The sequence below is a fragment of the Bos javanicus genome, chromosome 8 (genome assembly GCF_032452875.1).
Source record: "Bos javanicus breed banteng chromosome 8, ARS-OSU_banteng_1.0, whole genome shotgun sequence".
Taxonomy (NCBI): domain Eukaryota; kingdom Metazoa; phylum Chordata; class Mammalia; order Artiodactyla; family Bovidae; genus Bos; species Bos javanicus.
In genome coordinates, this window is record NC_083875.1 from 28,647,957 (window position 1) to 28,653,735 (window position 5,779).

Genomic DNA, 5,779 nt, shown 5'->3' on the forward strand with positions numbered 1-5,779 from the left:
GCTGCCGTCTATGGGGTCGCACAGAGTCGGACATGACTGAAGTGATGCAGCAGCAGCAGCAGCAGCAGCTGCTCTATCTGAGCAAAAACTGTATCCACGTAGACGAGGGTCCCAGTAGTTCTCGTCTGCATGTTGTCCCCTTGAGCTCCGAGATAGCAGGGCTGACCTCTTTGGGCTGACTGCACCCTCACCTTACCACCAGGGTTACCTCCTCCACAGTCCCCCAGCCAGCCTTCCCAGCTCTCCTCACTGGCCTGCTTTAATCTGGGTCCTCATTAGCTCTCCTCAGTATTAACACTAAGTTTATTAACTGGTTTTCTTACTTCGATCCTGTTACTCACATTGCCCTCACCCCACCCCACCCCTTGAGGGTCAGCCACACTGAACTTGAAGTTGTCAGAATGTTCCAGCCTGTTTTATGCTAGGGCACATTTGCTCATGGCTGTTTCTCACCTCTTCCCCTTTGTTCCCCTAGAAAACCCTGAGTCAGTTCCAACTCCCCTCTCTGGTAAGCTCCTCTTCAGTCTCAGCTCCTGACTTTTTCAGTCCAGTAAAATGCTGACCCTGGACTAGCAGCTATACCTGGGGCATGGGATGAAACAGTGAGCAAGGGAGGTCTGTAGGGTAAGCACCTCTCCCACCGTGGTCCTCCATGGGGCTCTGTACAGAGGCTTCAACGGTACTCGGAATGTGTCACTGCCTATCTATGTTTACTTCTCTGCCACCCCTCCTTGACCATGTGCATCCTGAGGGCGAGGACAGCTGCTAATTTATTTTGATCTCCTCAGTGCCTGGGACACCAGAGTTTGCAATGATGTGTAAGAATGAATAATAATAATAATATTGGTATTATTACTATTATTACAGAGCACTTACCATATGCTAGATTTTGTTCAAAGTGCTTTACGTATAACAACTCACAACAGTTTTACAAGGTAGGTATTGTTATGATTATTATTCCTATTTTTCAAGTAAGGAAACAGAACAGAGACTTTAAGTATCTTGAGCTACGTTACACAGCTGGTAAGTAACAGACAGGTGGCTCCAGAGTCCATTGTCTAAACTGTCCCCAGGTCAGCAGTGATGGAAAGAGCGAGAGGCAGGCAGAACAGGGTAAAGCCAGAAGGCACGAGCTATGTCTTTTAAGCTCAGTTTCGCCTTCAAATCTGATGCTGAGGGAGGCACCATGTGCCACAAAAGCCGGTGTGGGGAAACCTGCGGGCCAACCCACCATAATCAAGTCCTGTTTGACTTTTCAAGGAACAATCTCATACAGAAAGGAAGGACGGGAGGTCACCTTGGTCCCTGCTGCCTCCGTTGCCTTCCTCTGGGAGACACCCACAGATTCTGTCACCACGGATCTGAGGTCCACGGTCAAGACTGACACCCTGTTGCCAATGGGAGGACCTGTATTAGAGATTCTGTCAAGGGAGTTTGTATGATAACAAAAGTTGCATAAACAGTTCCCAAGAACAGCACTGGGGGAAACACAGATTGCCCAGTGCTTCACTCTAGAATCTGCCATGAAGCTAACAGAGCAAAGCTGGCTCCATACTTCTTAGACATACCATCTAAGCCACCAGGGAGGCCCCCAGCTATGTGACTGCCTAAAAACCCGTGTGTCAGCCTTAGCTATGAGTATGAGAATGATCATGCCTGCTACTTCCTAAGATTGCTATGAAGAATAAATGTGAAACTCAAAGCATGAAAAAAAAGTCTGGCATCAATAAATATTATTCCTTCTGCTCCCTGAAACTCACACTCCAGTTTTTCTCAGGACTTCTACTGGGCCAGGACAGCAGAGCGTGAGTGGTGACAGGAAAGAAATCGACTTTGGTGAAGAATGAGAGTTCAGGTCTACATCTAAGCAAGATGGCCCAGGAACGAGTAGAAGTATCATTCAGTTTCCTGATGATGTAATCCTAAGGGTACCTGACGATGTCCGAAGGACCAAAACCTGCTTTCAAAACCATGCAGTTGCCTACAGCTTCCCTCTGCTTTCCCTGCAGTTGAGAGGCCCACAGACAAGGTCAGAGGCCACAGCTGGATACCGCTGTTTGTCTGGGCTGCTGTGTGGGAGCCTAAGAGTTGGTTGTCTGCTTTTTGCAACCTTTACTTGGAGCAGCTTCAGCTAAGCATGTGGTCTCCACCCCCTTTGTGAACAGCTCTTGTGCAAGTTCAGAGGCAGTGTATCCCCCACAGTTCCTGGGGCCCTCTGCTCAGTGGGCTATAAAACACTATTGCTCTCGGCAAGCCCTGGTCATCAGTAATAATGAGACGGCTTTGAAACTGCCACTCTGAAACCCTAAACTGGGCCCAGGCCTGTGTGTTGGGCCAAACGCTTGGGAAAGGTTGGCCAAGGTTCGAAAACTCTAGACTGGGATTGGAGGGGGCTTCCTCAGCCTGGGTTTCTTCAGGGCCTGAGCCTGTTTCAGCAGATGCTGGTCTGTGTGGTATGCAAACTGGCTGATTTACTGAGTTTGGGCAGAAAACAGGCAAAGCCTGGGGCTGTGAGCAGTTTTCACTTTGAGGTTTTTGGGAAAGTGACTGAAGCCTGAGTTTTACCTCCTGGAGGGAATGCTGGCCCTCTCTCCCCACGTTCATTCCTATAAGGCTCATCTACTTTCACTCACAACCCCAACCTTCCAGGATGCAGGGAGTGAGTGAATGGAGGAACCTCAGGCAGAGTGGCTTTTCAATAACCTGGACATGAAAACCTCACAAGAGAAAGATTTTCATTTCAGTAGAATGTTTCAAGTCAGGCTCATGATGGTACAGGTCAGTACTCCAAAAGATAGTGTTAGGATTTTTCCAGCTTACTTTGAACAAAAATTTGATAAATCAGATCTGGGTTGAAAACTGCAAATTGGAACACAGATAGACCTTGTCAGTGGTTAGCCCCTGGGTCCCAGCAGTAGGATAAAGGGCTTAGAATAGTCCCATTAGCAAACTCCCTAGAAATGAACCCATGGCAGCCCCCTTCATACCACCCCTACTGTGTGACAGCGTGCCTAACCTCACAGTCACACTTGGCCAGTCAGGGTCCCAAGAGGAAGCAGACTGCACACTTGACTGTTTTCAAAGGTGGGGGTAGGGGTGCCACCAGGGGAAACTAAAAGGGGTGCTGAGGGGCACCCAGGTTAATAACAACAGAGAAACAGCAGGCTAAAGGGGTGAGGGAGGGAGGGGGCCACGACTAGGTGCCTGGTGAGCTATGGCCTTCGGTAGGGGAAGCAGCTGTTGTCAGAGCAACTTGCACAAATGCTGTCCTTCGCTTGATCCCCTGCTGGTACTCTGCCAAGCCTGGACCCAGTCAGCAGTCAGCGGGCAGGCACCCATAGAAGTAGTCTGCACATGAGTACAGTCTGTAGAGTCCCCCTGCCTGGGTACAAAGCAGGGTGAAGGAGTCCCTGGGCAGTCCTGACTGATGATAACCTAGAGAGGTCTGATAGCAAGCAGACTCCCAGGCTGCTCTGAGAAGGTTCCAATTCAGGAGACCTACAGTGAGCCCAGAGGAGCTGCACCTTCCACATTCGTTGGGTGGTTCTGCTGCTCAGGAGGAGGGATAACCCCTTACTTCAGTTATGTTCTTGTAAGCATGTGTCATCACCTGGTCTCAGTTACAGGTCTCCGCCAAGTCCTGACACCACGCTCAAAGCCAGCAGTGAGGTTTATTTACCCACTCACCCCACATACATTTGCTGAGCACCCACCATGCGCCAGGCACGCTGCTAGGTGCTGGGGGTCCAGTGGGGAATAAAAAGATGGCCTCTTCCCTGAACAGGCTCCTCAATGTCTCTCTTACAATCAGGGAAATTCTATATCCTTCATAGCAGAGAGGGAACCTTTCTGTGAGATCATCTGGAATTACTACAGGAGGGCTTTGAGCCTGTTGCTTAATCTCTGTGTGTTTCAATTTCCTTGTTTGGAATACAGAAATAATAACAGTGCTTTCTCCAAAGGTTATTATGAGGACTGAGTGAAATACTACATGTCAACCTTAGTTCAGAGCCTTGTACATCATAAGCATTCAATATGATTGTCATCATTATTAACTTTACCATTATTCTTAGTAGGCCTTTGTCAACCATCTCCTACATCCCCTGACTCCAAGAAACAAATGTGAGAAAAGTCCAGCTCTGGATCCCCACTTTCACTACTTCTGAACACTTTCTTCAGAAGAAATCCTGGCCATGTCCATAACATGATAGAGTTTAATAGCTATACAACCATCCTATTCCTATGTTGACTCCATACATTTTTATATAATTTTCAAGATAAGAATGAGGTTTGTAGGAATGCAGGGAATTTGGAAACAGTTCCAGGGTAGTGATACTTAAGAGTTGTAAAACAAGACTAATGGGGAAAGACGAAAGGAAATAAAATTATAACTTGGAGAAGAGACAGCAGAGAGGATAGGGGCGCTATCCTCTCCCTATAGACAAAAGAGAGAATGGGGACTTCCCTGGTGGCTCAGTGGTAAAGAAGTCACCTGCCAATGCAGGAGACATGGGTTCAATCCCTGGTCCAGGAGGATTCCACATGCTGCAGAGCAATGAAGCCCATGCACCACAACTCTGGAGCCTGTGCTCTCGAGCCTGGGAGTTGCAACCACTGAGCCCAGGCACTGTAACCACTGAAGCCTGTGTGGCCTAGACCCCGTGCTCTGCAATGAGAGAAGCCACCATGAGAAGCCCACGCATTGGAACCAGAGAGGAGCCCCCAGCTGCCACGCCTAGAGAAAAGCGTGTGCAGTCACAAAGAACCAGCACAGCAATAAATAAATAAGAGCTTTTTAAAAGGCAGGGGGAGAGTAGCAACTGATGCTTCTTTGGAAAAGAGAGAACAAACAGAAATTAGAGAAAGAAGCAAGAGGGATTTAGGTTCTCTCTAAGAATCATTTCCTGACAGAGATGGGGAAGAGCTCCAGAGTGGGCTATGAGACCCTCTGTTGGTTCAGTAATACAAAGGATTTGCGTGGATCTCTGGAAGTCTTCCCCTGATGGAATCACATTCAAATAGACAAAAAGGCGGAAAGGCAGGCATAGGAGCCTCTCCCGGCTCAGAAGCTACAATCCAGTGTGATGCCCCTCGGCCTCTGAGGCTTCCAGTCTCCTCGTTGGATGCCAAGGGGAGGTTTGGGGCCGTGCCTAACACTCCAGATCCGCTGTGCAAGCCCTGAGGCCCACCTGAAGTTTTCCATCACTGTGGGATTCTCATGTGGTGAACACCTTGCTGGCTGGCACACCTTCTGAAATGCTGAATTCCACTTTGAAGATGAAGAGTCTTTGTTGACTGGTCAGTTGAAAATTCATCATACCCACATATGGAAATTGTGTGGCTCTAGACACTTTTTTGGCTCCCAAACAATTTTACTTTGCAGTATTTCACAGAGTTTTCTACCTCCAGATCAGTAAAAAAAAGAACAACACGCTGCTTCAGGTGGGAAGGCCCGCAGGTACCAGCAGCGAGGGCCTCCCACGGGCCAGTTGTTTCATCAGGTTGCAGGATGAGTCTCTGCTTTGCTCTTTTTGTCTTCTGGGGTCTGTACACACACAGCTGGCATAAGGTAAAGAGAGCCATGCTTATAGCAAAGCACTAGTGTAGAAGGTGAACTATGAATCTGAGGCTTGGGGAAAGGCCTTCTTATCTCACAGGTTCTGCACTGACAACCCAGCCTGACCTCCCCATCCTGACTGGCCCAGGGCTGTACTTACCCAAATCATCCAGGAAGAAACCTGGCCTAGCTGAAGATGTAACAGGTGAGAAAAGAAGAAGC